The sequence below is a fragment of the Macaca nemestrina genome, chromosome 7 (genome assembly GCF_043159975.1).
Source record: "Macaca nemestrina isolate mMacNem1 chromosome 7, mMacNem.hap1, whole genome shotgun sequence".
NCBI classification, from domain to species: Eukaryota; Metazoa; Chordata; class Mammalia; order Primates; family Cercopithecidae; genus Macaca; species Macaca nemestrina.
Window position 1 is genome coordinate 61,832,509 of NC_092131.1, and position 26,468 is coordinate 61,858,976.

General features: G+C 33.2%; 1 long non-coding RNA gene across 2 annotated transcripts in view; it reads left to right on the forward strand.

The window, feature by feature from the left end:
• Window positions 1–26,468, forward strand: part of LOC105481885 (uncharacterized) — a 105,587-nt gene that overhangs the window by 23,293 nt on the left and 55,826 nt on the right. For both annotated transcript variants that reach the window (XR_987243.2, XR_987242.2), the window contains exon 2: window positions 830–908. This is a non-coding gene — a long non-coding RNA (uncharacterized lncRNA). The remainder of the gene's footprint in view (window positions 1–829; window positions 909–26,468) is intronic.

Here is a 26,468-nt window from a genome sequence, read left to right on the forward strand (position 1 = left end):
TCAGTAACTTTCATTTCATACCAGAAGACAATATATATCTGTCCCAAATTGAATATGTATTTAAAGAAACCAAAATCAATTCTCTCAGTCTGCTAATCTTTCTCATACATTTTTACCTTTAGAGAGATATTTCAGAAACTAATATCTCTTATTACAAGGAAAATATGATGTAAAATGACAATTTTTATTGTGTTGTCTTTAAATGGTATTTCTGTATTTAAATGGTATTAAGCAAGGTTTTTACATGTTAGTAAAACAATTATAGTCTTTAGTCAAATTATTTTAGTTGTCTATTTATATCTGTGTATATGCATGTAAAGAAGTTTACAATTATGGTAATCAGATATTAATTTATTTCTAGGTAGTAGAGTTTGGGAGTGATACATTTATTTAGAGTTTTCTCTGTTGCCTGTATTTGTATTTTATTATAAAATTCAATTTTTAAACTACCTTAAATATTCATAGGGCAAAAATGTCAAGTTTCAAACAGCTTTTATTGGAGTGAATCTACTCATAAACTCTCAGAATAATAGAAAACATTCTTGAGTACAATCAACTCTAGTGCCTAATCTAAAATTGTGAAATATCATATGCTTATTTCTAAACCAAAAGTCCTTTAAACTCCTGGATTTACTGCATCAAACTTGATATGTACCCTTAACAGTTGTTGGGTATCCTCAGAAATTTATATACATACATTGCACTATAACTACAATTAACAAGCAACTCATTGAATTACTATTGCAGAAACGGAATCATGTTGACTTAGCTTTTACTTAAAGTAGTTCTGTGTAAAAAAAAAATAAATACAGAAATATTCATTTTGCAGGTTGCATTATACTGAGGATGACTGAAGATCCACTACAAACTGACTGGAAGTTGGAGGTCCAGTTAAGGAGATGCCAAAGGTTTGCACCTTATATTATACTTCACACATTCCCAGATGTCTGCCAACCAGTTAGTCAGAAATTGGCAATTGAAGTGAATTGAAAAGTGACTGAATTTCAGGAAAATCTATAAATTAGTCATTAGTTTTTTTTCTGTGAGCCTCTCTCAATTGCAGTTTTGAACTTTCTAGTCACTTCATAAAGTATTTTAATATACCAAAAATTATAATGAAATGGTAAAATAGCTGAGACAGTGTGTGAATTAAAATGTAACTATTACATAAGACATAGTCATCCCAAACTGAAACGTAATGTGCCCTCAGAACAAAAGTCACAACATTTGGTGAAGAGATGTTCTAGACACACTCTAATTGGAACTGTTTATTCTTTCAATTACCAAAATTTCCCACCCCTTTTTATAGCTATTCTATAAGTATACTTTAAGTTGGTTATATGTGAAACCCTAAGTTACATCCAGTAATATCAAAATCATATAAAGTATTACTTTTTGAACCAAATACAATATTTATTATTGGCAAACATATCAAACTATCATCGCTTATCTCTTTTTCTTCATATCTGAAAAGTTTTGCATTATGTTTTAAGTAATAAATAATATGTAATAAGCAATAGAGGGTGTTATTAGTATATATGTTAAGAATTTAATTTGTCTGCTTGTGCATGGGGACTTTTTAGTTACCTAAGAATACTGGTTGAGAAGCACACACCAGTGAGTAACACACTAGACTAGCAGTTGGTACAGCTGGGAAATCTAAAAACCCGGAACCAAAAGGCAGTAGAATGTACTGGTTCTAGTAATTCAATTCTATTGAGCATAGAAGCCTGTCCATTTCTATTTCAGAAATTTACATTGTTGTCAAGCAATCCTCTTTATCACATACAAAACTCACTAATACCCATTCAGAAAATAAAGGCAGGCAAATTTGGATCAAATAATTCATGTTTCAGTCGCTAAGTCGACAGTCTCTAGCCTCATGTGAACAGCTGCTTTCATCAGAGCACGATCATCAGCTACCAGGTTTTGTTAGACATAATCAATAAGTGAATCAAAATCAAAACAAAGAGATATGTATATATAAAACAAGAGAACCAAATATACATGTTAGGAATTTATTCAAAACTCAACATTATTGTAATACTGGTAAAATAGTTGGTTATATGTGAAACCCTAAGTTACATCCAGTAAAATCAAAATCATATAGAGCATTACTTTATGAACCAGAAAATAGAAAATTTGTACATCACTCCTTTACTAAATCTACTGCTTTGCTTAATCACAGGAATATATTATAAAAATAATGAACAAATTTGAACCATCTAACCATAAAGTGTTTCTATTTAGCGTAATCAGAATAGAAACAAATGAATATTTAAATGTAAAAACTAAATGCAAAAGATATAGATCCATTTAAGTAATTCAAATCAATCACGCAGTTAAGTTGCACAAGATATTTCCAGTTCCTTTCAAACGACCTCATTTTTGTTTTATTTTAATTTTTGTATTTCAAAGAAAAGCAGCTCAAGTTGATGTGGCTTCATTTGCCTTTCTAACCTTTCACATATAGGTTGGCACTCAGAATATTTGTTGAATGAATTAATGCCATTTGTACAATATTTATTATTGGCAAACATATCATCACTAAAATTTAGAAGACTCTGTCCTGTTTACATTCAAGATAAATCATAACAGGCAGTCATATTACAAGTATTATCCAACAGTTCAATGTGTCTTAATTAGATAACACACATGCACTAATAAAAGAATAGAGACTAGTCTTCCATGGCTTAAGTTAGAAGGACTGAATAAGACTCTGAATATTTTAATTACTTTTCCAACATAACATTTAAATCTGTTCCACACTAACTAAAGTCTTTCAAAGGACCTAGTATCAGAAAAGTGATTTATCTTATTTTTTTTAAAGTAAGTTGACTATCCTAAATGTTGAGTTTATTACATATATAAGTGCAACCAAGAAAAAAGTCATTACAATCATCAATAAATACAGAAAATTTATTGAGGAAAGATTGGTTTTATTGTGACTAACAATATTAGAAACTGCATGACAAAAATCTCTAAAACATGATTCATAATGTAAGTAATGGTGATATGGACTGTGTAAAGACTAAGAAAGCTCACAATTAAATTATTTATCTCAGAAAGTTGCAAAAGTGTTATTTATATCATAATTATCTGCTTAATGTAAAGTTTAATTGTGGTATATTTTATGATGACAGAATAAATTATAATGGGGAGAAAAATGAAAATATTTTCAATTCCCAAAATATATAGATTTACTTGTTGTAGTACATTCATAGATAGCACCTTTCCTTGTAATTAATTAACATTTGATTGAATTTCCTAATATTACAGATTTGTTAACATACAAAACCTGCATAATTTGTGTAGACTTTTTCCCATTAGGCATGAATGTAATTATCCCTTATCTTTCAACACAGCCAAGTCCTGTAAATATAATTACAAATTTTATGTTTACTCAAGCATAAAAAACCCATAAAATTAATACTGTATTTATCCTCTTACCTTTTTCAGTTATTAAAAATACATGAGAGATTTCTTCAATTTATCCTCTATGACTATAATTTCTAGCTAGAATTAATTTTTACCTCGATTTTCAAACTTTAACATGGGACCTACATGTATTCAAACTTAAGGCAGTTAGAAGTTTGTGCTTCTGACATTCATAAGGACTGACTTTGGATTAGAAATCTCAACAACTAGAAAATTGGAAGTATTAAAATTAATTTGGCAAATCATGTTTAGCCAATAAACCAAAGAAGTCACTCAGGGAAATACATACTAGAGAAATGTTTTCAAAAAATTCCCTATGAATTCTCAGGTCTCTTTACTTCCTAATACCTCAGTATGAAACTATTAAGCATATTAAGTAATAGTAGAATTTGTCATGAAAAGCCTTTTCACTGCAAGAGAGATAAAGCCAATGATTTTTAACATGCTTTTTAAAAATTCAAGGGTTCAATATGAGTACCATCATAATGCCAAGAAATCTATGTTAATGAATTATAAAACCTGTGAAATTTTGATGAACACTAAAGAGTGATCAATTTTTATCTGAGGAAAAAATATAACTAATCAATCAATGTGACTTTCAGAGAACCAAGTGACAGCCCTGATACTTATTATACTGTTTGTATTTGTTGTGATTTACTGATGAATATTACGTCTGCATTAAGCACGTAAAATTTCTATATTTGATATTTGGCTGGCCTGATTCTCAAAGTAACGTATGAAGCATAAATAATGACCAACTCCCAAAACAGAACTTGGAGGAAGTATTATTATATCTAAGATAGTATATAGTTACTTCCAATGCTAATTGTTAATTTATATTATGATACAGTACTTTCATAGATTTGAAACCACGTTTTGTAAAATACATTAATTGGATATTGTAATTGAGATATCTGGTTTTTATTTACATTTCAAAAAACTTAATAAATACCTAAAAAAGTTTATTTTGTGCCAGGTTCATTTCCAAGCACTTGACAAATAATTGTTTACTCTTCATGACAATATTATCTCCATTTTACTTTATTTTATTTGTTTTATTTTATTTTTGTAATTTTATTTGAGTTCAGGGGTACATGTTCAGGTTTGTCACATAGGTAAACTTGTGTCATGGGGATTTTTTGTACAGATTATTTCATCATCTAGGTATTAAGCCTAGTACCCATCAGTTATTTTTCCTGATCCTCTCCCTCTTCCCACCCTCCACTCTCCAATAGGCTTCAGTGTGTGTTGGAGCCTGTGTGTCCATGTGTTCTCATAATTTAGCTCCCTTTTATAAGTGAGGATAGGTAGCATTTGTTTTTCTGTTCCTGTGTTAGTTTGCTAAATATAATGGCCTCCAATTCCATCCATGTCCCTGGAAAGGACATGATCTTATTCTTTGTTTATGACTGCATAGTATTCCATGGTGCATATGTGCCACATTTTCTTTATCCATCCTATTATTGATGGGCATAAAAACTGAGTCACATAGAGGCTATATAAATTGCTTAAGGTTACACAACTATGAAGTAGGAAAGTTGGGTTTCAAATAAAGGTAGTTTGGTTTCTAGAGTCTATGAACTACTGTGCTATTCAGTGTTTTTGAGTCACAATATGAGAAAAAACTTTGTCTCTTACATTGTCTCAGAGGTACTAATAATGCTGTTTCTTTCTAAATTTTGCTCACTAGTTTTTCAAGTCGTACTAATATTTTATATCTGTATTATTTTTACTCCCTCTGGAAATGGCAAATATGGTATAGAAGACACATCTTCTATACCATCTTCATGTACTGTAGTATGTGTCAATCCACTTACAGATTTATTTTAACAAAAGTCATTTTGGAGAAATGCCAATAGAACGGAATTAGTCAAATGGTTAAATTTGCATGATTGTAGAGATAAGAGGTCTCACAATTGTCTCATTGTCTCAAAGATGTTTTTGATAATGAATTCAATTTTTTAATAGACATGGGTCTCAGACGTTTTGCTTCTTCTTAGGTCCATTTTGAACCTCATATTGTTTTTCAAAATTTGGCCATTTCATATGAGTTTCTGCATTTTCTGGCATAAAGCTACACATAATATTGCTGTTTCTTTTAATAAGTAAAGTCTAGTTCAAGCTTTTTCATCCTTGATACTAGTGATTGGATTGGTATACTGTTTTTATTTTGATCAATTCTAGCTATAAGATTGCAAATATTGTTCATCTTTATAAATAACTAACATTAATTTTTGCATTAGTAATTTGATCCATGTGTTTGGGTTTTCTTGATTGTTCCTCTTATGTTTATAATTTCCTTCCTTCTACTTACTTTGTTTTCACTTTGCTCTTCAGTTTTCTTACTTTTTTTTGAGACAGAGTCTCACTCTGTCACCAGGCTGGAGTGCAGTGGCGCAATCTCTTCTCAGTGCAAGCTCCGCCTCCCGGGTTCACGCCATTCTCCTGCCTCAGCCTCCCGAATAGCTGGAACTACAGGTGCCCACCACCACGCCTGGCTAATTTTTTGTATTTTTAGTAGAGACAGGGTTTCACCGTTTTAGCCAGGATGGTCTCAATCTCCTGAACTCGTGATCTGCCCGCCTTGGCCTCCCAAAGTGCTGGGATTACAGGCGTAAGCCACCGCGCTTGGCCTGGTTTCCTTACTTCTTGAGGAAGAAAACTTAGGTCTTTCATTTTGTATCTTTATTCTTCTAAATTTAATTATTTAAAGCTATGAATTTCTCCCTAAGCACTGTATTAGTTGCAAATTACATATTTTGGCATGTTGTATATTTACTATTATACAGTTCAGAAAGCTTTGTAATTTTTCCTGTGATTTGTTCCTTGACCCATAAATTATTTAGATGTGTTTTATTTAATATTTTCCTAGATAATTTATTGTTAATCATTTCTAAATAAGTTCCACCGTGGTGAGAGAGCAAACTATATAATTTCAATCTTTTTACATTTATCGAGACTTGTTTATGACATAACAGATGACTTATATTGATGAGTTTACCAAGTACACTTAAAAAGAATATGTAGTTTGCATTTGTTGGGTATAGCACACTTTAAATATCAATTAGATCAAATTGATTTATAGTGGTGTCCAAATCTTCTGTGTCATTACTGATGTTTTTTTTTAGTTCTATCAGTAGATGAGAATTGTTCCATCAATTTCTGGAGTTAAAGTTCACAATTACAAAATCATGTATCATTTTTGTTAAGTGCATGCATATTTAAAATTGTTGTCTTCCTGTCCAGTTTGTTATCATGAAATGTCTTCCTTTACCTCCAATAATACTTTATCTTGAAGTCTATTATGTTAAGTCTATTATATATATATACTGTACTCTTATGCTTTCTAGTTTTGAGGCACAACTGTTTCTATTCATTTACTCCCAAATGTTTCTGTATTTAAAGCATGGCTCTTGTAGGCATCAGAACATTAAATCTGGCCCTTTTATTTACTCTAAGAAACTGTTTTTTAGTTAAAATATTTAGAGCACTGACATTAAGTGTTATTGAAATGGTTGGGTTTAGATCTACTATTTTATTATTCAATTTCTGCCTGTTCCATATGTTCCTTTTTTCCTCTGATCTGCCTTTCCCATTTTCTTTAAGCACTATTTGAATATTATTTGGAATTCCACTTTACCCCATTTATTGACTTTTTGTATCCTGTTTTTATTATTTTGAAGAGCTTGTTCTGAAGACTACAATATATATCCCTAACCTTTCAGTTTTCTTGAAGTTAATATTGTACCACTTCATATAAAATGTAGAAAACTCCCAATAAATTGTCATTTTAGCTTGAAACAGTCTTTTGTATTCTTTTTTTTTTTTTTTGCCCATTCTCTGATATTTAGTATTTCTAGTGTTCTTCATTCCTTCATGGTAATCCAAGTCTCCTTGTGGTACAAGTTCCCTCAGCCTGAAAAACACACTTAAGCATTTTTTTGTAGTTCAGATCTGCTAATGAGAATCCCCTCCGTTTTCTTTTCTTTTAAAATATTATTTCAACTTCATTTCTGACATATTTTCACTAAATATAGAATTCTAGGTCATTCCATTTTTTCTTTCACAAATTTAAAGACTTCCATAGTCTTTGCCCTTAATGATTTCAGATGACAAATCTATGCATATTCAAATTGTTGTTCCATTGTATATAATTGGCCTTTTTTCTCTGGCTTCTTTCAAATTTTTTTTAAAAGGAGTATCATGTGACAATTTGGTTTTATTTTTCAGTATATCCTGTTTTGCATGCACTGTGCTGCTTGTTGATGTACATTCATGTCTTTCAGAAAATATGAAAGATTTTCGGTTGTTACTTCATTTTTTCCCTTACTCTCTTGTGCTGATCCTGATAACATTTAAGATGATTGTTAACATGTTTGGATTAAAAAGATTTAAATTTAAGACATTAGTAACAAATCCTGCTAATCTTCAATTTCACCTAACCTTTGGCCACTATTTCTAAGATGATCAGTCAGAGTCGACTGCACGCAAGTCCAGCAAGTAGGAAATGATGAATATAAATTGTTCCCCTCTGATACTCTCATTAGTTTAAGAGGTGTTAGAGCTGTAATGAGAAAAAGAGTTCTGCTTGTTCTAGTTTAGTATGATTTGAGTGAAGGAGATACCAAGGGAGGCTGCCGCATTACTCAGTTGTGTGCATAATGCAAACTCACAAAAAAAGTCAACAAACAGTTCGATGTTCACACAGAATATAGCTCACCTATCTGATAATTAAAAATAACACTTGAAATTCTGGTTTTCTTTTGTCTTTTTCCTTAACTGATGAAGTCATATGAGCTACTTCTCTTTTACGATTATATGGATCTGTTTCCCCGTGTTACATCTTACAAGACCATCACTACCTAAAGTTATTTATTCTAGACAACTTCTAGGATAAAGCTTTTTAAGTAAGGTGCAGCCTTTCATTTCTGTATCATTATACATCATACCAACTTGATGATCGCTACTGGGGATTCCACAAAGTTTGCCTTCTCTTTGGGAGCTGATTCTCAGTAAAGATAATTATATCCTTAGAGAAAAAATGGCAGTATTTTATATATATGTATAATCAATATGTAATACCAAAAAGAACATCTTAAAACATTTTTCCAAAGAAGGAGGCAGAGCAGGATGGACGAATAGCACCCTTCCGTGATTGTCGCCCAACAGGAGCACCAAATTGAACAACTATATGCCAGAAAATGTCTTCATAAAAATGAAAAAAATCAAGTTAAGTGATCACAATATCTGGGTTTAACATAATATCAAAAAAAGAGGTATTGAAGAAGGTGGGAAAGACAGTCTTGCATTGTCTGTACCACCCTTCCTTAATTCCTCATCAGTGCCACATGGATAGAGCATCTGTGTACTTGAAGAAGGTGAGTGTGTGTCTTTGCATTGGAATCCAGTGATTCTTTTTCACAGTAGAACACATCACAGGGAAGAAAGAGGATGCATTTAGATCAATCCTGGGCTAGAAGGGAATTCACATACCCATTTTAAGGAAACCAAGTCTTGGCAAGCTGCACCACCAGCTGACTAAAGTGGCCAAGATCCTGGAATAAATAAGTGGCTGTCAGGCCACAAAAATTGCAGTCTTTGGGCCAGACCCGGTACTGCCCTGATGTTAAATGCAGTGGACATGGGGTGTATGCAACCCAGTGGTGACGCCAGCTCTAGCAGCCAACGGAGTATCTGCATCCCTCATACCCAGATTCCAAGCTGTACAGCTCAGAGAGAACTCCTTATCCTTGGGAAAAGGAGAGGGAAGAGTACAGAGGATTTTGTCTGCAATTTGGGTACCAGCTCAGCCATAGTAAAATAAAGAACCAAGCAGATTCTTGAAACCCCTGATTCCAGGCCTTAGCTTCTGAATGGTGTTTCAAATCAAAATAGATTAAGGATTTAAACCTAAGACTTGAGCCCATAAAAATACTAGAATAAAACTTGAGGAAACATTCCAAGACATGGATTTGGACAAAGATTATTTTGAGTAAAGCCTCAAAAGCACACGCAACCAAAGCAAAAATGGGCATATCAAGCTAAAAAGCCTTTGCATAGTGCAAAGAACAATCAATGGAGTAAAGAGACAATCCGTATAATGAAAGAAATTATTTGCAAACTGAATATCTGACAAGGGATTAATAACTAGAATATATAAGGAGCTCAAATGATGCAATTGCAAAAAAAAAATCCAATTTAAAAATAGAAAAAAGTTCTGAATAGGCATTTTTTAAAGACATTCAAATGGCCAGCAGGTATATGAGAAAATGCTCAAAATTACTAATCATTAAAGAAATGCAAAGAAAACCACAATGAGAAATTATCTCACTCCAGTTAAATGGCTTTTATCCAAAATACAGAAAATAATGAATACTGTCAAGGAAGTGAAAGAGGAACCCTCATACATTGTTGGTGGGAGTGTAAATTAAGACAGCCCCTATGGGAAACAATATAAAGGTTCCCCAAAAACAAAAAATTGAACTATTATATGATCCAGCAATCCCACATCTGGGTATGTATCCAAAAGAAAGGAAATCAGTGTATGTAAGTGATATATGCACTTCTGAGTTCACTGCAGCACTATTCACAATAGCCAAGATATGGAATCAGTCTAAATGTCCATCAACAGATGAATAGATAAAATATGGCATATATACACAGTGGGACATTATTAAGCCACGAAAAAAGAATGAAATCCTCTCATTCGCAACCACATGGATACAACTGATCAACATGATGTGAAGTGAAATAAGCCAGGCATAGAAAGACAACTACTGCATGATCCCACTCAAATGAAGAAACTAAAAAAAAAAAAAATGAACTCAAGAAGATAGAAAGTAAAATGATGGCTACCAAAGGCTAAGAAGGATAGCACGGAGTTGGGAGATAAAGTGGGAAAGGTTAATAGGTACAAAAATAGAGTTAGATAGAATGAATAAGATCTAGTATTTGGTAGCACAATAGGGTGACTATAGTTAACAATTTACTGTATATTTAAAATAACTAAAATAGTTGAATTGAAATGTCTCCAACACAGAGAAATGGTAAATACTTAAGGTGATGGATATGCTAATTACCCAATTACCCTGATTTGATCTATCATTACACATTATATGGTTGTATCAAACTATCGCAAGTACCTTATAAATATGTACAACCATTATGTACCCATAATAATTTTAAAAATGTATTTTTCCCATAAAATACAATCTAGAAAAATAATGTATTGATAAAGAATCTGCATTTAGTAGATACATCTTTAATTTTAAAATAAATTTTTATTTTTCCTGGTATTCTGAATACAGAAATATTATAAGAAACTCTCATGTAATACTTTATCCAATTCCAGATTCACGAGGCTGCCATATTGCCTCTTAGCAGCCATGATACTCCCTTAAAACTGCTGATCCAGATCTTAATTTATTGGAAGGAAAAATGGCTTTAGACAGTTGTGTTCACTCATTTGTTTTTTAATGTTTCTGGGGAGTGGTTTAATTTACTCTGGAACATCTTGTCCATTGTGCAGTAACATGAATATCTGATATTCTAAATAGACAAAGAACTTTTAGCTATGTTGCCTGAATATCTCATTTAACTAATCAAATAAAAATATAAATTTGACATTTTAACTACACATTAAATGAGACAATTTGTCAATATATTATCATTTCTCAGGAATAAGAAATTCTTCAATTGATTTCTTTTTACCTAATCTGTGGCTTATTAAAAAATTCCTGAAAGTTGACACCATTTATATTAATCAAGTAAATCCATATAATAAATAAAGTAAATGATTACAGTGTTATTCATTTAATAACATTGGGAATATAAATTATAGATCAATGTTTACAATAGCCAGTTAATTTAGAACACTAGAAATATCGCAATGATTAGTGGTGGGAAAATGAAATAAACTAGTCTGACAAAAGTTTTATTATTTAACAACCTATTTTGCTACTGTGGATGGTGAAGTGTTGTATGGATGAGCCCTAAAGTAAAATAACCACGCAGGTAAGCACTATCAATATCTGAGTCATTGTATTCTCATTCTTGCAGTGTTTTGTAGCAGTTTAGAATAACTTTATTTTATAATTTTATTTTTAAAACCTTATTGAATAGCCTTGTTAAAAGTTACTCATTAATATAACTTATAAGGTTTTTTTTTAAGCAAAAAAATTTTTGGAACTGATTATTTAAATAAGTATTACTGGTCTAATATAAAACTCTGCCTAAAACACTTGAGTACTTTACATTTACACTTTAACTATTGTTATTATTTTTGAAGAGATAGAGTCTCGCTCTGTCACTCAGGCTGGAGTGCATCTCGTCTCACTACAACCTCCGCCTCCTGGGTTCAAGCAATCCTCCTGCCTCACCTTCTCAAGTAGCTGGGACTATAGGTGTGCACCACCACGCCCAGCTCATTTTTGAATTATTTAGTAGAGATGGGGATTCACCATGTTGGTGGGGCTGGTCTCAAACTCCTGACCTCATTTGGTCTGCCTGCCTCGGCCTACCAAAGTGCTGGGATTACAGGCTTGAGCCACCACGCCTGGCCTACACTTTACTTTTTAAAGATTAGAACAATAATAAGATAGGCTGTTTCCATAATGTCTTAAGTAAATAATCCTATTAGTTGGTAAGGATTCAAAAAATCAGGTAAGTGTGGTGTAGAGAAAATTAGTATCATCTTCCATGTGTTCCACCCAATATAATTTTTCTTCCTGCAGCATTCCTGATAGATGGTTATTGATTTCCAGTGTTATTCAAACAGACAAGGTCATTATCATAAGCAGTAGCTTATTTCATTATTGCATATGTTTATTAGCTATTGTTGAATTAAAAAAAAACCCATCAGTATTTAAAAGCTTAAAACAACAAACATTTAATTAGCTCAAAATTCTTAGGAGTACCTGAGGGATGGAAAGCCTTGCTCATGCATCTTTCAAGAGCTGCTGCTGCGGTGGATCCGTTTGTTAATTTGGAATGGATACTCTCAAATGTCTAGGACTTCTTAGGCTGAATCAGCTAGCTCAGTTCTACTCTGCATGGCCTTTTGTTCTCCAGCAAGCTAGCTTGTGCTTGTCCACATGGCAGGCACAGGGGTTCAGAGATAGAGAATGTATTGAAGGCTCCTTGAGGACTAGACTTGGAAGTGATACACTGTCACTTCTGCCATATTCTATTAGACAAAGCAAGTCAAAAGGCCAGTTCAGATTCAAAGGATGGAGAAATAGACTGTGCCTCTTGAATATACGAGTTGAAAATTCACATTGAAAAGGATCATATTTTCATATATTTCTTTTATAAGGAGACCCATCTCCTGTGCAAAGACACACATAGGCTGAAAGTAAAGGGATGAAGAAATATTTACCAAGCAAATGGAAAGCAAAAAAAAGCAGAGGTTGTAATCCTAGTCTCTGATAAAACTGATTTTAAACCACAAAGAAAAAAGGACAAAGAAGGGCATTATATAATGGTAAAGGGATCAATTCAACAGGAAGAGCTAACTATCCTAAGTACATATACACCCAATACAGGAGCACCCAGATTCATAAAGCAAGTCCTTAGAGACCTACAAAGAGACTTAGACTCCCACACAATAATAGTGGGAGACTTTAACACCCCACTGTCAATGTTAGACAGATCAACGAAACAGAAAATTAACAAGGATATTCAGGACTTGAACTCAGCTCTGGACCAAGCAGAACTAACAGACATCTACAGAACTCTCCACCCCAAATCAACAGAATATACATTCCTCTCTGCCCCACATAACACTTATTCTAAAATCACCCACTTAATTGGAAGTAGAACACGCCTCGGCAAATGCAAAAAAATGGAAATCATAATGAACAGCCTCTCAGACCACACTGCAATCAAATTAGAACTTAGGATTAAGAAACTCGCTCAAAACTGCACAACTACATGGAAACTGAACAACATGCTCCTGAATGACTACTGGGTAAATAATGAAATTAAGGCAGAAATAACAAAGTTCTTTGAAACCAATGAGAATAAAGAGACAATGTACCAGAATCTCTGGGACACAGCTAAAGCAGTGTTTAGAGGAAAACTTATAGCACTAAATGCCCACAGGAGAAAGCAGGAAAGATCTAAAATTGACACTCTAACATCACAATTAAAAGAACTAGAGAAGCAAGAGCAAACAAATTCAAAAGATAGCAGAAGACAAAGCTGGAGGATCATAGATTTTTAAAAGGGAGGGAAATAATTGAGACATTTTGCAGTAAATTCACCACAATATATTTTGTTTACAAAGTTCTTTAAAATATTAAGCTGAGCCTTTATCCTCTTAAGTGCCTTTTTAGGAACACAGACACATAGTCTAACTTCCTTTCTCCATGAATTTTAGTATTAGATTTATATCTTCATAGGGTACATTCCTCCACCATTCCTCTCATGAGTTCTTACCATCCTAGTGGCTTTACTCCATAAGCTATTCATCAAGACTCCTATTCATATTTGACTTCCAGAGCTAAAATCACAGCTGCTGATATAATTGAAAAATAAAGGATAAAGAAAGGCATTTAATTTCAGTGATATGGATAGTCTCTTTCTACTAACCCAATCAAAGAAGTTGGGTTAAGCCATATATTAATGGTTCAGTTCAGTTTCAAAGACTTATCAAACAGGTTCCACAAGCAAAGCATGATGCTTGCATCAGATGCACAAGATAAAAACAAAGCAATAGTCCCTGCCATCAAAAAGCTTACATGTAATAGAAAAAGTAATCCAACAATCATATCATTTCCAATGTGGTAATGATTAAGCCTGAGATATGCATAGGGTTCCAGGGAGAAGAAAAGGGTATAATATTTTTAAAGTATTACTAATAATTACCACTCAGGTTAACCTGCCCCCAAATTACCAGAAAATGGAAAAAAAAAAACCCACCAGATTTTGAAATTAGATCAACCTAACAGTATGAACCATACGATCAAAGTCATTTTCCAAAATTATCAATTGCCATAAAATCAACATTTTTTGATTCCAAAGCCATAAAATATATTTTAAGAGGGGATACAAGATTTAATAGTGATCCTTTATTGCATCTTGCTTGTTTCAACCAAGTTTTCCAATCATTTCAAGTACAAACTCTATTGATTTTTATCTGAGCAATGTCTTTCCATTTAAAACCCACATTCAATGACAATCATATTTTTCTTTAATTTTGAAACTTTGCTCTCCAAGGAGAAAGTAATAAAGTAATATAGAAATTCTCTAGAGATTGCTTCCCATTTTGTCCCAGAAAAACTAACATTCTCTATTCAATTCTTTAACCTACCACACATAACCCATATTACCTTCTTTTTTTTTTAATTATTTTTTATTATTATACTTTAAGTTCTAGGGTACATGTGCATAACGTGCAGGTTTGTTACATATGTATACTTGTGCCATGTTGCTGTGCTGCACCCATCAACTCGTCAGCACCCATCAACTCGTCATTTACAAACGTCCCTTCGATAGCTCAGCTGGTAGAGCGGAGGACTGTAGCCATATTACCTTCTTATACAAATACTGTAGTCCTCTGTCAAATGTTTCAAAAATTACCACATTATTGCTCACCTCAACTGGATAACAACATGTCTACAAACACACAAAAAGAGGTTGATTTGGCATGACATTTTCTCTGGAGCTGTTACTGGCTTCTTTTCACATTCTTGTGCTTCATGTCACATTCTTTTCTAGGGCCTCACAAACCTACTGCCAGATAAGTACTCAGAAAACATATTCAGGGATCAATTTAAACAGCTGCCCTTTTAGTAAATCAGAGTTACATTTACCAGTATCTCAGTTTTCTGGTTTCTTTGCCCTCTCCATGAAGTCATTTCCAATGTTACTAACTTGAGTTCCAATATTACTAACTTGAGTTCGAAGGTCATTTATCTAAATTTCCTAAGGGCCCAGAATTTTTTATTTATTTGATAGGTAACTGTAGGCAAATTTATTATTAGATCCTCTTGCAAAGGCATAAGAATGATACAACAAACTTTGGGGACTCGGGGAAAGGGTGGGAGGGAGGTGAAGGATAAAAGACTACAAATTGGGTACAGTATACACTGCTCGGATGATGGGTGCACCAAAATCTCACAGATCACCACTAAAGAACTCACTCATGTAACCAACTACCACCTGTTGCCCAAAAACCTATTGAAATAAAAAATTTCAAAAACATATTATGAGATCCTCAACTAATATGGGAAAACACTTTTTAAACATTTTGTTTATGCTTTTATGTATGCTTTCAAGACCATTCTCCTTACTGGATAAAATGGAAGAAATAGGATTTCAGTAATTGTCACTTCTCCATGACATCTGCTATCATTTCTCTCTGTAGATATGCTCTTTTTCCCCCTTCTTGCTTTCTATAGAATTAAATATGAACATTTAGTTGCCAAGCTATATTTTTCAACTTGAGCTTCAACTAGTTGTAAGCTTTGGTTTCCCCAAAATAATTTTACCATGATTCCTATAATTTAGAAACTGTTATTAGTTACTTCCTACCCTATTTATCTTTTCTTGTTAGCTTCATTAGTAAAATCTATTTTTCTATGTTTTTTATATTGTGCCAAATACATTTTCATTATTGAAAACTAGGGTTGAATGACCAAATTGGGATGTGGAGCAATAATTCAGATTAGAGTAGGTATCTTAGTTTATTTTGTACTGCTATCACAGAAGACCTGATAGTGGGTAATTACTTAACAAAGATTTGTTTTTTATGATTCTGGAGGCTGGGTAGTCTAAGGTTGAGGGACTTGCATCTATCAAAAGCGTTTCTTTTATATAGGATAGAGATGTCAGAAAACTGCTCACTATGTCTATGTAATAAAATTGAGATGATAATAGTACTTATCACATAAACTGTTGTGAGGGTTACACGAATATATTCTCATGAATATAGAGTATAGAAAACAGTGATAACTCAAAGGTTGTGATCATTAAATACTTTAAGCCAGGTGTTTCTAATATCCATTCTAACTGTTAATTCAAAACACAAAGAACTCAGAAAATATGTTGCAGTTTTCAGTGTGATACAGCTTATCTGTTTTACAAATAAGGTGCAATAGTTTTACCTCTGTGCAATAGTATTACTGAAGTCTTTTCACATGTATCCCTAAAAGAAACAGCCACATTTCACATTCAATAGTGATTTGCATCAGAAACAAAATGACATAACGGTTAAAGAAAAATCAAATTCTGATATTTGTGAAAATAGTAAGAAACACATAATTCTTGTCTTACTGCAAAAGACTGTTGCAATAAGGGTATTGTCATAACAGAGAGAAATCAACTGTGAATTACAGCCAATGAGCGGAGTATGGGAGTCAGCAAATAGAAAATTACTATGGGGAGACATCAAGGATAGGGAGATTATTGCTAAATTAACAAAACAAGATTCTTGCTGAAAACAGGCCAAGGACATATACATCAAAGGTAGAGAATGAGGAATTTAATAAGATATCAAGGGAATTATATATGGGGAAGGTGGTGGGGCGGGGGCGGAATTCTTGCTAACCTGATTTAGTAGGATTCTTGCTAAACCTGGGCTAGGAAGGCCAAAGACTGAATGGAGATAAAGGTCAAGGCCTATTTTAAGAGGTGATTCAGAGAAATCTAACTAAAGTTTGGTTAAGAAGAGAGTCTTTGTCACATCATATGAGTTCCCAACATATTTGTCAAGGTGTTAACATTTTAAATTTAAATCCTACATCTATTTCAAAAACTGCCAAAGAAACTATCTATATTTTTCTATTACTGCCCAAGAGCCCTTCGAAGAAACTTTAAAAAAAACTAATTTAATTTTTTTTATAATTGAACTTTATAAGTGGTTGATGAGTTTTATTACTTACTGAAATGCCGACTATCTCTCCTCGTAAGAGCACACACACACACACACACACACACACAAGCATGCACGCACGCACACACACACACAGAGGCAGAGATTAAAAAGGGTTCCTTGGTTAGTAAGTAGTTTGGAAAATACTTCATGATGTGCCTGTATGGGAAATCCACAATTCTACACATAGTAGTCTAAGAGAGACCTTTTAGTTAAAAAATAATGGAAAAAAAAGCAAACTTAAGTTTTATTTCAGCTACCATTTCCCATTTTTTACCCCCGACAAAGACTATTTTCATCATAACTGGTAACTTCAAAAAGCTAGAAAGATCTCAAGATATCTACTTAGCATCACAACAAAAACAATTAGAGAATCAAGAGCAAACAAACCCCAAAGCTAATGAAAGACAAGAAATAACCAAGATCAGAACTGAACTGAAGGAGATATAGACACAAAAACCCTTAAAAAATCAACAAATCCAGGAACTGGGTGGTTTTTTTTAAATAATAAAATACACAGACCTCTAGCTAGACTAATAAAGAGCAAAAGAGAGAAGAATCAAATAAACATAATCAGAAATGATAAGGGGGATATCAGCACTGACCCCACAGAAATACAAGCAACCATCAGAGAATACTACAAACACCTCTGTGCATATATACTAGAAAATCTAGAAGAATTAGATAAATTCCTGGACACATAACACCCTCCCAAGATTGAACCAGGAAGAAATTAAATTCCTGCATAGACCAATAACGAGTTCTGAAATCAAGGCAGTAATAATTAGCCTACTAAGCAAAAAAACAAAAAAACAAAAAAACAAAAACAAAAACAAAAAAATGAACCAGATTCACAGTTGATTTCTACCAGAGGGACAAAGAAGAGCTGGTACCATGCCTACTGAAACCATTCCCAACAACTGATAAGGAGGAACTCCTCCTTAACTCATTTCATGAGGCCAGCATCATTCTAATACAAAACCTGACAGAAATACAACGAAAAAGAAAACTTCAGGCCAATATCCTTGATGCATACTGATGCAAAAATCCTCCACAAAATACTAGCAAACCAAATCCAGCAGCACATTAAAAAGCCGCAATCAAGATGGCATCATCACCAAGATGCAACATACATTTTTGTATGTTCAACACACACAAATCAATAAATATAATTCACCACATAGACAGAACTAAAGACAAAAACCACATGATTATCTCAATAGATGCAGAAAATAACTTTGATAAAAATCCAACATCCCTTCATGTGGAAAACTCTCAGTAAACTAGGTATTGAAGGAATATACTTTAAAATAATGAGAGCCATATATGACAAATCCACAGCCAATATCATACTGAATTGGCAAAAGCTGGAAGCAGTCCCCTTGAAAACTGGAACAAGACAAGGATGTCCTCTCTCATCACTCCTATTCAACATAGTATTGGAAATCCTGGCCAGGGCAATCAAGCAAGAAAAAGAAATAATGGGCATCCAAACAGCAAGAGACAAAGTTAAACTATTCCTGTTTGCAGATGACAAGATCCTATATCTAGAAAACCCCATAGTCTGTGCTCAGATCTCCTTCATCTGATAAACAACTTCAGTGAAGACTCAGGATACAAATTCCATGTGCAATAACCACAAGCATTCCTATGCACCAAAAACAGTCAAGCCGAGAGCCAAATCAGGAATGAAATCCCATTTGCAATTGTCAAAAAAAGAATAAAACAGATAGAAATGTACCTAACTAGGAAGGCAAAGATCACTACGAGGAGAACTAGAAACCACTGCTAAAAGAAATCAGAAATGACACAAACAAATGGAAAAACATTCCATGCTCATGGATGGGAAGAATTAACATCGTGAAAATGGCCATCCTGGCCAAAGCAATGTATAGATTCAGTGCTATTCCCATTAAACTACCATTGACATTATTCACAGCATTAGAAAAAATCCTATTTTAAAATTCTTACGGAACCAAAAAAGAGCCTGAATAGCCAAGACAATCCTAAGTAAAAAGAACAAAGCTGGAGGCCTCACACTACGTGAAGTCAAACTATATTACAAGGCTACAGTAACCAATGCAGCATAATACTGGTACAAGAACAGACATATAACCAATGGGACACAACAGAAAACTCAGAAATAAGACTGCACACTTAAAACCATCTGACCTTCAACAAATCTGACAAAAAAATCAGTGGAGGAAAGGATTCCATATTTAACAAATGGTGCTGAGAGAACTGGCTAGTCATGTACAGAAAATTGAACTGGACCCCTTCCTTATATCATATACAAAAATCAACTCAAGTTAAAATAAAGAATTAAACATAAAACCCAAAACTATAAAAATCTCTAGAATAAAGCCTATGAAATACCGTTGAGGACATAGGTATGAACAAAGATTTCATGATGAACATGCCAAAAGCAATTGCAACAAAAGCAAAAATTGATGAATGGGTTTTAACTACACTAAAGAGCTTCTGCACAGCAAAAGAAACTGTCGTTAGAGTGAACAGACGACTTACAGAATGGGAGAAAATTTTTCCATCTGACAAAGATCTAATATCCGGCATCTATAAGGAACTTAAACAAATTTGCAAGAATAAAGCAAACAACCCCATTCAACATTGGGCAAAGAATATGACAGATATTTCTCAAAAGAAGACTTAGAGGCAGCCAACAAACATGTGAAAACAAGCTCAACATCACTGATTGTTAGAGAAATACAAATCAAAACCACGAGATACCATCTCATACCAGTTAGAATGCCTACTATTACAAAGTTATAAAAAACAACAGATGCTGGAGAGGTTATGGAGTAAAAGGAACACTTTTGCCCTGTTGGTGGGAGTGTAAATTAGCTCAACCATTGTGGAAGACAGCATGGTGATTCCTCAAAGACCAAGAGGCAGAAATACCATTTGACCCAGCAATCCCATTACTGGGTACATATCCAAAGGAATATGAATCATTCTATTATAAAGTTACATGTATGCGTATGTATGTTCATTGCAGCACAGTTCACAGTAGCAAAGGCATGGAATCAACCTAAAGGCCCATCAATTACAGATAAAGAAAATGAGGTATATATACACCATGGAATATTAAGCAGCCATAAAACGGAACAAGCTCATGTCCTTTGCAGGGACATGGATGGAGCCGGAAGCTATTATCTTCAGCAAACTAACACAGGGAGAGAAAATCAAATACAGCATGTTCTCACTTATAAGTGGGATCTGAATAATGAGAACACATGGACACATCTGGGGGAACAACAGACACTGGGGTCTGTTAGAGGTTGGGGTATTGGAGGAAGAATAGCTAATAGATCCTGGACTTAATACCTACGTTATGGGATGTAGGTATTAAGTCAGAAAGAATAGCTAATAGATCCTGGACTTAATACCTACGTTATGGGATGATCTGTGCAGCTAATCAACATGACCCATGTTTAACTATGTAACAATCCTGCACATCCTGCACGTGTACTCCTGAACTTAAAATACAAGTTGGAAATAAAACAAACACAAAAGAAAATTGACTCTATTGTTAAGAAATACTTAATACCATAGAATTCTACTAACATAAAACAAAAAGTATATAATTTGTCACTGAAAAAAAATGTGGTCATATATTATTGATTAGCCACCTTAACTATTAAAAAAAAGCCTTGGCATGATACTTGGAGAACATTTTATTTCTTGTAAAACAGTTACTGATTTTTACAAGAATTAGTTACTTGCAAGATATATTTGAAGTATTACAGGGAGCTGAACATCTGAATGGAATTCTTAAGTAATATATTTAAATAAGTACCGATGAAAAGCTTTTCTTGGTGCAGGTTCAGTTGTTTTCTAAGTCAATGCTCCTTATTTGAGATAATTTAATTAAATCATTTACATAGATAACATTTCTTTAACGAGCACAATTCTAATTCCTTCAAAAACTAATGAATTGTTAAAATTGAATTCAGAAAAAATCTACACAAATTTGCATTTCTGTTATGAATGGTGTGGGATCTTTTTTTAAAAAAAAATGATGTACACTGCTTTTCACTGTTAATATATTAACTTCAACATCATTCATATACTTTTCAGTAATATATTTTGCACCAAGCACAGACTATCAAATATTATTCTCATTCAGGGACCACCTTTCTTTCTAAAACTCTTTAGTACTAAGGTCAACACTAAGGAATCCCACCAGCCTTGGTCAGCCCTTTTTCCCAAGGCTGTTACCTAAAAATTACCTCCTACCCAGTAAAATATGCATTTTTCAAAAAACTACAATTTCTGTGCCTTCCAAGATGACAACTAGCTATTTTACTAAAATAATACATGAAAACACACTATTCCACAAAGGCTAGAGGACTTGCTCATTAATATAGCACTAGCATTTTTCCAAGAGCCTTTTGGAAATAATGATCACATTGTGTTGATGAATTTCAAAGGCATAATTCCAGTGGAGGAAATTTTATGCAGTGTAAGATAGTGCAACACTGTCACAGGCTGCTAGGAAAAGTGTATGGGATGAATAGGGATATATCTGACTTTCAGTGTCACACAGTTATCACACATCACAATTTCACAAGTAGAAATACATTTTCTTTTCTCTTTCAAATATATTTTGGAGAAAATGGCAGAATTGACATTTATAAAATTTGGAATGTACATCAGTCTACTGTGGTAACATAATTTGAAGATTAATATTACTTAGAAGTAACCAAAAAAACCACAGAGTTCATAGGCATAACTGTATTCTCCATTTCACATTTATCTTTTGGTTTCAATTGATTTTTTAAAAATGGTAATGGCTCTTGGAAAATTACAGTTCTCTTTAATCAACAGGCCAGTTTAGCAAGCTCATTCATTATTGGCTCACCTTCATTCTTGGGTACTTTGGTCATTTTTCACTCCTGTGAAAAGCTTATATAGACAGTAAAGTCACCCCTGTGACAACGAACACAGAATCTCTAATGAATTTCTACCTAATTAGAAGACAATTTATCTAATTCTATTCCCACAGAGAAACAGAATCTATATGCAAAGTGCTGATGGCAAAAATGGTAGCTATATTAAACCAATGTAATGTCTACACATACACATATACTTATACATTGCCGAAAAGTGCTGCTTTAGACCACTAGAAAATTAGCAAAAACAAAGAAGTTCTATTTTAGCGTTCTGTTTGACTATTTCTCTGAAGAAGTACAATTCCATTTGATTGATGACTAATGCTATTATAAAATTTCTCTTTTATTTCACTCACTTATTTCAATGTCAGGGATATACTATATGAATTATATATTAATAATAGCTAGGTTTTTAAAAGTTTATCTAGATGTAATTTCTATACCATAAATTCATTTGTTTTAAACGAACAACAATTTTTAGTGAATTTGCAGTGTCACGCAACTATATTACTATAATCCCATTTTACGACATTTCCACTCCATTTTAATGATTTGTTGTACACATTCACAGTCATTCTCCATCCCCATACATAGCCTCAGGCAAAATCAAATCTACTTTCTGTCCCCTATAGATTTTTCCAGACTGAATATGTCAAATAAATGAAATTAATATTGAAAAGTTTTGCATTGGCTTCTTTCTCTTTGCCTGTTTTTTTGGCTTATTTATATTGTATTATGTATTAATACTTCATTCCTTTTTATTGCAAAGTAAAACTCCACCATCTAGTTTTTAAAAATTAAACTATGAGCATAAGCAAATAAAATGACAGCTACTACAAATATCTTTAAAACTGACCTTGGCTCCTCTTATCTGTCTCCTTTTCGATGTAAATTAGGAAAAAAAGGCAATTTATAAAAGAGATTGTTTAGCTTTAGAATCACCAGCATAATTATAAAGGGACACAAGGCATTACGTATATTAAATTCCTTTAATGGAAACTGTTGTGTTAAATTTTTAAAATTTAACAAATTATTAGGTATTTTGTCACATTTTGTCTTTTGATTGACGTCTACAAAATGATACTCTTAAAGCTTTTATGAATATTAATAGCATCATCTTCACACAGCCTTCTTCAGAGAGACCAGAAATGTTTATTATAATATTCCAAATGTAAGGCTCTTCTAACAATTATATAAACTCTCTGATTTGCAAAACCCTTCAATAAGTCACTGTGAAAAACAGGGCCCTAACTCAGGAAAAAATAGTTATTATAGGATCATATCATGTATTTGAGGTTTTCCAGTTATGTATATCATGCATTATGCAATTAAACTTACAATGTGTAAGACAAATAAGTTATAATTAGATTTTTGTGAGCCTTTATATTTAATCAAATATATTAAATTCAAATATATTATTCATTCAATAAAATGCCATTTTTAGTGTAAGTAGTTGAAATACATTAGATGAATTAGGTGATTGTAGACAAAACCACATTGCCCTCTCCTCATCTACCTCCTCTGATTTGTAAAGATATTTTCTTAATTATCTTTATCATTTTAGCATCTGATTCGGTTAGTCTCTCTACCCTATCTCCTGCCATTTGTGACTGCAGATGACATAAATATCCACCTAGATAACCCTTTCAGCATACTGGCTTTGATCTTAAGCTTCTTACATCTGATGCTATTGCCCCTCAGCTTGAACTTCTCCCTGGCACCACAAAACCTTAGAATTTATCACTTAAAAGAGCTGCATTTGTAAGATGTAATGCTCTGAACTTACCTTCACTGGCCTATTTTTATCCCGTACCACTTTCCCACTCTTACCAAACTGTTCCCTCATTCTTATTTTGACCATTTATTCTTCAAGTCTTTCAAATTCTCCAGGATTGACTCATCTGCCTAATCTCCTTAGAATCCATAGATAGCCATTTCAATGATATACTTATTCCCAATAGGGTTGTCAGAAAATATATAGGACATTCAGTTAAATTTGAAATATCAGGTAAACAACAAATAGCTTTTAAGTATAGTGTGTCCCGTGCAATATTGAGAAATTCAAATTTAACTTGGTGTGTGGTATTTTATTTACCAAATTTGGCAACCCTAAATTCTACCCAAGAATTGTTCACCGTTTGTCTTTCCACTTTTTATTTTGCCAGCCTTTAAGACTAGGTAAACAAAACTGTATATTCAGCACTAGCTATATATATTCAGGGTCTAGTGCAACATAAAAATGTGAGACTCATAAAAAAGTTATTAGGAATTATAAGATGGTGACAGCAGAACATTAAATCAAGTATGAGACCCTACTGCAAGCTGGGCCCTTTGCAATTGCACTGGTCACATGGTCATAAAGCTGGCTCTGTGTGTATTTTACTTTTACTTTTCATTCCTGGGTTGTTTGAGACAGTGTCATAAAACTTCTGACTCATTCACCCATTTATTCTTATATTCAAAAAATATTTACTGAATGCCTATGATGTAGCAGACACTATTAGAAATGCTGAGGATAGAGTACTGAACAAAATCATGTTTATGTGTAATACACATTATTTGATATATTTTATACATATCACAGTATATGATATCATAAAATATAATTAAGTAATCTCTTATTCTTCATTTTTTTAAATCACTATTTTACTTTACACAGTAAATTAGTATTTACTTTCTAATACTTTCCCACTCTCTTTTAACCTGAAAACCCATGCCTGTTCTTAACACTCAATAGACCAACAACACTGTCACTAAAGAAATAAAAACCTTTCAAAATAAAGCCACTAAATGTTTTTCTCTTCACCTTGATATATCCTTGAGTCTTCATTGCATTTTCTTGTTCAGTATTGTCTGTAAAGAAATGTCCCTTGTCTTTATCAAATAGCACCCCTTGGCCTCTGTCTATGATTTTACTATCTCTTTTACCAGTAGCTCTTCTTAAATCTTTAATTTATCCCTTTCATTTTTTTTCTTCTCTGTATAAACAATTACATAATATACTCTCTTAACTTAAAAATATTTCTTACATCCTAGCATTTCTCAAGGTATGGCTTGTTTTTGCTTACTTGTCTTTAACTGGTAAGTTTCTCCATGGAGTAAACTACTCAGACCACCTCTGCTTTCTCCTTACCTGTTATCCCTTAACCACACACAACATGGCTTTTTTTTTTCAAAATAACTTTTCTATCCGTGATCCTAGTGGTCCAAAATGAATGCGTATTTGCCAAATCTGAAAATATTTTCTTAGCCTTTAACTTTTTGACTGCCATAACTATTAATGAAATTATTTACTTTCTCTCCTGATATTTGACTCTTCTTTGATGGAGTCCCTGGAACTGCATATCTTGTCCTCTCTATGATCTCCCTTACTGCTTTCTTTCTCTTTCTCTCTCTCCCTCACCCCATTCCTAAATATCATCTAAATGTACAGATTCTCCTGAGTCTCTTCAGCATCTATAACATATGAAAGCAGATTTTCCTCTCTAATAGATTTCTCAGTAAAAACCCACAAAAATATATACACTCAAGTGCACACAAGACTTTGCTTATTTTAAAGGGGTTCAAGAATACCCAAAAAACATTTCTTAAATCAAGATTCTATGAACCCAAGATTAAGAACCTGTGCTCTGCTTTAAGAATCCCTGCTCTATCTCAGCAATTTCTTCCACATTTTTGCCTTGATGTATCCATAAATACAACTCCAAAATTAACATCACTGATTCTATCATTAATCTCAAACTCCCACATTCCCTACTGTCTGCTGGACACATACCAAGATGTGTTGTCAGCCCCTCATGTGCCATATTTCTGAAACGAGACTTATTCTCTGCCACCTCAAACAAACCCTCTTGAATTCTGATTTTTCAAATGTTTAATACTTTTCATTGAAATGTGACACACAAAAGTGTACAACTTGTAAGTACTCACTGAATATTTACAGATAGACTGGTTAAGTACCATTTTAATGGCTTTCTCTCCTATAAAGACCTCTTTTAGAAATTATAAGTAAGATGGCCTGAACAATTAACGGTATTGATATCTTGCAGGAAGGGTGTTGTGGATAGGATGGGTACCCGACTGGGTTACTGTAGCATTCCTGAAGTCCAGAAAGAACCAAAAGGACTTTAGAATTGAAGTCCCAGCTGCCATAATGAAGTACTGAATGACCTTGAACACATCTTATACTCTAAGCCTCAGGTTTCTTATTTTCATTTTTCTTTTTTAATTTACATACAGTACAT